Source organism: Pelodiscus sinensis, chromosome 26 (assembly GCF_052426305.1).
Source record: "Pelodiscus sinensis isolate ZL-2025 chromosome 26, ASM5242630v1, whole genome shotgun sequence".
Lineage (NCBI taxonomy): Eukaryota > Metazoa > Chordata > Testudines > Trionychidae > Pelodiscus > Pelodiscus sinensis.
The window spans coordinates 21,471,215-21,478,792 of record NC_143077.1 but is presented as its reverse complement, the minus strand read 5'-3'; the positions used below and the strand labels follow the sequence as shown (position 1 = coordinate 21,478,792).

The window sequence follows — 7,578 nt, the reverse complement described above, 5'->3', positions numbered from 1 at the left end:
AGGTTACCCTGTCACACAGTGGTCACGGGCAGCTATCTTTTTATTTTTTTTAAACCACCAAAGTGTAGACTGGTCTCCAAACTTTTTACACCCAAGATGGCTTTTTAAATGTCAGGGTAAGCCAAGATCTACCCCATCCTTTCCTGGAGACTCTGCCCCACCATTCCCCTTCTCTCCATCACTGCCTGTCCCCAGCCCTTACTCACGCTCACTGAGTTGAAACAGGAGGTGCGGGCTCTGGGGTGGGAATGAGGGATTTGGGTGTGGGAAGGGGTGAGAGGTGCAAGCTCTGGGAGGGAATTTGGGAGCAGGAGGTGGGGGAGAAGATGATGTTGACTTAGGGAGGGGGCTCCAGGCTGGAGAGTGTTGGGGTCAAATGAAGGGTTGGAGTGCTGAGGGTGCAGGAGTTTGGGTTGGGCTGTATGAGGGGCTCAGGGCAGGGGCATTGGGAGTATGATGGCTCAGGTCACAGATTTGTGGCGTGCGGATGGTGCAGGACTTGTGGCAGAAGACTGGGGATGTATAGTAATTTGGGATTGTGGGGGGCTCAGGGCAGGAGATTCAGGTGTATGATAGGCTCAGGGTAAAAAACATAGGAACAGCAAGACTGGGTCAGCACAACAGTCCATCCAGCCCAGCGTCCTGTCTGCCGACAGTGGCCAATACCAGATGCCCCAGAGGGAGGGAACACAACAGGGAATCCTCATGTGATCCCTCCCCTGTCACCCATCTCTAGAGAAACAGAGGCTAGGGACACCATTCAGCCCATCCTGACTAATAGCCATTGATGGACCTAACCTCCATGAATCTATCTAGCTCTTTGCTGAATCCTGTTACAGTCCTCGCCTTTACCACATCCCCTGGCAAAGCATTACACACGTTGACTGTACAGTGAGTGAAGAAACACTTCCTTTTGTTTGCTTTAAACCTGCTGCCTATTAATTTCATTTCGTGACCTCTAGTTCTTACATTGTGGGAATAAGTAAATAACTTTTCCTTATTCACTTTTTCCACACCACTCATGATTTTAGAGACCTCTATCATATCCCCCTTTAGTCTTTTCTTTTCTAAGGTGAAAAGTCCAAATCTTTCAAATCTCTCTTCATATGGGACCTGTTTCAAACACCTAATAATTTTTATTGCCTTTTTCTGAATCTTTTCCAATGCCAATATCTCTTTTGTGAGATGAGGTGATCACATCTGTACGCAGTATTCAATATGTGGGCGTAGCATGGTTTCATATAGAGCCATAAGATATTTTGGTTGGTGTGTGTGTGTGGGGGGGTGCAGAAGTGTTATGATTCTGTGGCCAGATTGTGGGGGAGGGGTTGGCCCCAATTAGGGGCTTGTTGGCCAGGCTTCATTTTTAAATAAAATATTATGTCCAACAAAAAAGGTTTCATCATTGTCATTATTTGTGGGAGGGGCAGGGAACCTGTTTTAGGTCAGGGGCTGCCGACCTACAGAAAAATCGGCTGAGGACCACACAAGTGAGATGCAAAAAAACAACCCCTCCAAACCTCACTGATGTGACCCCAACTGAGACTCCTCACTCTCCTGGCATTCCAACCCCCTGGGGAAAGAGAGGGTAGGTAGGACTGAGGTTCAAGACCTCAGGCCAGATTAACTCTTCTGGGTGTTCCAGGGTTGGTCGGATTTTGTAAGCTCCCCTAGGTTCTGGGGTGGAGCTAAAAATGAGGGATCCAGTGAGCAGGACAGGACTGCCAGTGAGCAGGATAGAGATGGGGGTGCAGAATCTGGATTATCTCACTCCCCAGTCTTAACCAGGATTTGCATATGGCAGCACTTTTGTTTGGAGTAGACCCTGATTCCCTTCCTGTGGAAAAGTACCAGGTGACATGATCACATGACTCTGTGATGTCAAAGGAGCATTCCCGCAAACTTCTCAGGAAGGAGTGTGATTACTACCTTTAAAGACCTATTGTCCTTCTTAATGTCCCATCTAGACTGACTGCATACTGTCTGAAGAAGTGAGTTGTGCCCATGAAAGCTCATGATACCATCTACATCTTCAAAGACATTTTAACACCAGACTTGAAAAAGAATCCTCTGAACTGACATTCATGCTTAAATTTGACACTTTATGCCAAGGTCTCAACAAAGATGCTAATTATCTTACCCATTACAAAGATAGCTTCCCCAATTATCACCTCTAATATCATTAGCTCACAGACATTTACCTCCCCCCTCCCCCCCCCCGCATCCTCCCTCTGTTCTGAAATTTGATTTGTCCTTTTCATATCCCTTTGGTATATATAGTCATGCCAATTTTCTTCCACAGTTTGATCTGAGGAAGTGGGTCTGGCCCACGAAAGCTCATCACCTAATAAACCATCTTGTTAGCCTTTAAAACGCTACATAGTCCTGCTTTTTGTTTCATCTACATCTTTTGTTAGTCTCAAAGGCCCTGCAAGACTATTTGTTAAGTTTCTGCATACTGCCTGGTGGACCTTACTCAAAAATAAACCACAGTTGTGATTGTTGCATAGTCAATAATTCTAACTTCAGATACAGAAACGATGTATGCATACAAATGGGATAATAGTTAGTAAACCATAACCTTTCCTTGACCCATCTTGCATAAAACATAGCTGAGTTATGCCACATTCAGATCACAAATATAGCTCTATGAAGAATATGAAGCCTAGGGTCACAGGCAATAGAGGACAAATGGTTATAGAGAAAATGACTGTTTAATTATCGTAGAAAGAATCAGTATTGTGAAGAGGGTTTTAATGTGTTTTACATTGTGATTTCTGGTAGGTGAAGTCGACATTGAAACACAACCTTGCCTCCCAAGGGAATTGACAATTGTAGTCCATGATCTTAAATACTCTCAGAGACCACTGTGATACCTATTTATACCGATACCTAATTATACTGGGTGTGTCTAGACTACAGAGTTTTGTCGACAAAAGTATACCTGCGTCTACACTACCGCTGAGTTCTGTCGACATAACGTCGACAGAACTCAGCAGTTTTGTTGACGATGGTAAACCTCATTTTACGAGGCATAACACCTTCTGTTGACAGAAGGTGTTATTGCATGTGGGGTTGTGTCTAGACTACAGGGTTTTGTCGACAAAGCAGCTTGCTTTGTCGACAGAACTGAATGTAGTCTAGACGCTCTTTGTCGACAGAAGTTTTGTCGACAATATCTGTCGACAAAACTTGTCGACAAAACCCTGTAGTCTAGACGTACCCACTGAGTGGCCATGTATTCCACACAGTGTCATACCTGACATCAAACTAATGTGGAGAAGTAGAAGAATTTTACACCAACTCCGCCTGAACCAATTCAATGGCACCACCTACAATTAACATGACCTCACATAGATTTATAAGAAAAAAGAATGATCTGACTGAACACCTCACAAGGTATGAAAACCTAATCTTAGGAATTACACTGCCTGTCTCAAAAATAATTAACTGTGAAATCCTTGACATCACATCGTTCTACTCTCTTCACTGCTGAAGGGACAGGAATACAGTCCCTGAAATCCAAACACCAAATAGCAATCAGACCAGTAGATAAAAGGTGTGCCATTGTATTCCTCAATGCTGATGACTATGTTAATGAAACCAACTGATAATTCTGACACCACCCATTACAAAGCTAGCTTCCCCAATTATCACCTCTAATATCATTAGCTCACAGACATTTACCTTCCCCCCCATCCCCCTTCTGTTCTGCAATGTGATTTGTCCTTTTCATATGTGTTCATTTTTTTGATTGTATCCCTTGGTATATATGGTTGTGGCTACTTTCTTCCACTGTTTGATCTGAGGAAGTGGGTCTGGCCCACGGACGCTCATCACCTAATAAACCATCTTGTGAGTCTCTAGAGTGCTGCATCGTCCTGCATTTTGTGTCAGCTGCCCCGGCTGCGTCTCACTCGCCTACACTGGAGGACTCAGGGTGCCCCCGTCGCGATGCAGCGAATCAGGATGTTGCCCAACGCCCCTAACAGCGTCCCGAGGGAATGGCCGCCCACCCGCAGGGCCCCGCGGAGCTCGCAGGGGGGGGGGCTGCAGGGAGTCACTGCTCAGAGCCCCTCGCCTCAGTCACCAGCGTCCCCGGACACCGGCCCGCCGAGCCCGGGACCCAGAGCGGCCGGGCCCGCTGCAAACGGGCAGCTCGCGGCTCCCCCCGGCCGCTCGGGTCTTTTCGGCTCCACGAGTTTTGCTGCTATTGGGGGGGAGGGGCCATAAAGTTTGGGCACCGCTGAGGGACCGTTACTGCCCCTCCCCCAGCCCCCGCGGAGCGAGGCTCGAGGACAGACCCGTCCGCGACCAGCCCTGCACTAACCCCGCCCGGCCGAAAGGAGGCGCCGCCCCGCCCCGCCCGCGTCACTTCCGGCGTCACCGGGTTCTGCTTCCGGGTCCTGCTGCCCTGGCTGGGCTCCGAGTTGAGCGTTCCTGGTGCTGACCCGCCGCCATGTCCCCCGCGGGGCGCGCTGCCGGGCCCGGGGCCGCCGCACGGTAAGAGGCGGCTGCCCGCGCGCGTGGCCCCGCCCCTGCCGGCAGGAGTGGTGCTGCCCGGGCCGGGGGCGGGGGAGCCCCCCTCCGCGTGAGGGGCTCGGCTCGTTCCTGCCCCGCTCGCAGCCCGCGGGCGCGTCGGGGGCCGCACGTGGCTCCGCGCTGGGGCAGGCGGGCTCGCCCCTCCTCTCGCGGGGCTCCGGCCTTTCCTGAGATCGGTCCGTCGCGCCCTGCTGGTGCCTGGCCGTGCGCTGCCACAGGCCTCGGGGCTTCTCCCGCTTGGTCTGGGAGAACTCACTGGCGGCTTCCTGGCTTCAACTCTGAAATCATCACTGGCCTGTCAGTCTACACGTGGCTGTTTCCATTTTGTGGCCGTCACTGTGGCTGTGTCTACACAGGCACGATCTTGCACAAAGTCTTGCGGCCGGTCTACACTGTCCGTGAGTTCTTGTGAAAGTGAATGGACGTTCTAATGTGTGAAATCAGGGCTTCTTGCAGCAGAACTCTGACGCTCCCACTCAGGAATAAGCCCTCTTGCACAACTGTTCTTGCACAAGAGGGCAGTGTAGACAGGCAACGTGAATTTCTTGCACAAGACAGCCCAATGGTTAAAATGGCCATCAGAGCTTTCTTACGCAAGAGAGCGTCTACACTGGCATGGATGCTCTTGCGCAAAAGCACATGCCAGTGTAGACGCGCTCTCGTGGAAGAGTTTTTGCACAAGAACTCTTCCAAATAAGAAAGAGTTCTTGCACAAGAAGCTGCTGGTGTAGACATAGCCTGTAGCAAATCCTAGATACTGGCTGACTATAATTCTGAGCCCTGATACATTTACTACAGGTTGAATCTCTCTAATCCAGCACACTCTGGTCCTGCAGCATCCGTGGTCTGGCATGATTTTAGTTAGCCACACATACCAGGGCTATGAACAGGTAACCAATTAATCAGTTACCTGTAAGTCTAACTTCAGAAGCGGGCAAATTAGTTGAAACAATAGTAAAGAATAAAATTGTGAAGCATGTAGAAGAACATAAATTGTTGGACAAAAGTCAACATAGTTTCTGTAAAGGGAAATCCTGTCTTACTAATCTGTTAGAGTTCTTTGAAGGGGTTAACAAACATGCGGACAAGGGGGATCCAGTAGATATAGTATACTTGGATTTTCAGAAAGCCTTTGACAAGGTCCCTCACCAAAGGCTCTTGTGTAAATTCCATGGCCATGGGATAAGAGGGAAGGTCCTTTCTTGGATTGAGAACTGGCTAAAAGACAGGAAACAAAGGGTAGGAATAAATGGTAAATTTTCAGATTGGAGAGGGGTAACTAGTGGTGTACCTCTAGGGTCAGTCCTGGGACCAATCCTTTTCAACTTATTCATAAATGATCTGGAGAAAGGGGTAAGCAGTGACGTAGTAAAGTTTGCGGATGATACCAAACTGTTTAGGATAGTCAAGACAGAAGCAGACTGTGAGGAACTCCAAGAAGATCTCACCAAACTGAGTGATTGGGCAACAAAATAGCAAATGAAATTTAATGTGGATAAGTGTAAAGTAATGCACATCGGGAAAAATAACCCCAACTATATGTACAGTATGATGGGCTAATTTGGCTACGACAAATCAGGAAAGAGATCTTGGAGTTATCGTTGACAGTTCTCTGAAAACTTCCACACAGTGTGCAGCGGCGGTCAAAAAGGCAAATAGGATGCTAGGAATTATTAGGAAAGGGATAGAAAATAAGACCCAGAATATCTTACTGCCCCTGTATAAAACTATGGTACGCCCACATCTTGAATACTGTGTACAGATGTGGTCTCCTCACCTCAAAAAAGATATTTTGGCCTTGGAAAGGGTTCAGAAAAGGGCAACTAAAATGATTAGGGGTTTGGAACGGGTCCCATATGAAGAGAGGCTAAAGAGACTGGGACTTTTCAGTTTAGAAAAGAGGAGACTGAGGGGGGATATGATAGAGGTCTATAAAATCATGAGTGGTGTGGAGAGGGCTGATAAAGAAAAGTTATTTATTAGTTCCCATAATAGAAGAACTAGAGGACACCAAATGAAATTAATGGGTAGCAGGTTTAAAACTAATAAAAGGAAGTTCTTCTTCACACAGCGTGTTGTCAACCTGTGGAACTCCTTGCCAGAGGAGGCGGTGAAGGCTAGGACTATAATAGAGTTTAAAGAGAAGCTGGATAAATTCATGGAGGTTAGGTCCATAAAAGGCTATTAGCCAGGGGATAAAATGGTGTCCCTGGCCTCTGTTTGTCAGAGGCTGGAGAGGGATGGCAGGAGACAAATCGCTTGATTATTGTCTTCGGTCCACCCTCTCTGGGGCACCTGGTGCTGGCCACTGTCGGTAGACAGGATACTGGGCTAGATGGACCTTTGGTCTGACCCAGTACGGCCGTTCTTATGTAGCATTACCCCATCTAGGTGAAGCTTACAGGGTACTAATTCACCAGTACACAGAAGTGGCCCATCACAAGTAGGGATGTTAAATATTGGTTAATTGAATAATTGAGTAACCTCATGAATTCTTAATGGTTAGTCGATTAGTCTACAGTCCATGGGAGCAGGGCCAGCAGCCAGTGTGCTCCAGCCTCACTCCCAAGAAGACCCCTGCCAGGTGGGTACTGATCTGTGAGGAGAGCGAGTTTTTAAAAACTAGCTCCTTTGCGGACTGGATGCCTATTGCCTTGTGCTTCTGCCTCTAATAAAGGGGAAAGGGGCAGCTGAAGTGCCAGCATTTGATAGCCTCTTGGCCATGTCAAGATCACTTGTCAAAGGCTCCAAGATCTGCCAGTAGATCCTGATCTACTGGTTGGTGAGCACTGGCTTAAGGCAACTCTCTTCTCCTTACCTTTCTAATCCTATCAATAGCTTGACTTCAGGGTTTGTGACAGAGACTGCTAGTTTGTATTAAGTACTACTCTGGTCAACACACATCTGAGACTAATGACAATTTTTCTGCACAGGGAACTAACTGTCTGCAGTCCTGATCCTGCCAGCTGGTCTATACAGACTCTTCTGTCCATGTGGCTCTAAAAGAGTATAAAACAATCTATCAGTAGAGATCAG

General features: G+C 47.8%; 1 protein-coding gene across 5 annotated transcripts in view; it reads left to right on the top strand.

Annotated features, from left to right (window-relative positions):
* The first annotated feature begins 4,346 nt into the window (after window positions 1-4,346).
* Window positions 4,347-7,578, top strand: part of EYA3 (EYA transcriptional coactivator and phosphatase 3) — a 157,485-nt gene continuing 154,253 nt past the window's right edge. For 3 of the 5 annotated variants that reach the window (XM_075908770.2, XM_075908768.2, XM_075908766.2), the window contains exon 1: window positions 4,347-4,503. The gene's annotated coding sequence lies outside the window, so the exon portion shown is untranslated. The remainder of the gene's footprint in view (window positions 4,504-7,578) is intronic. The other 2 variants (XM_075908771.2, XM_075908767.2) reach the window with 2 other exon arrangements.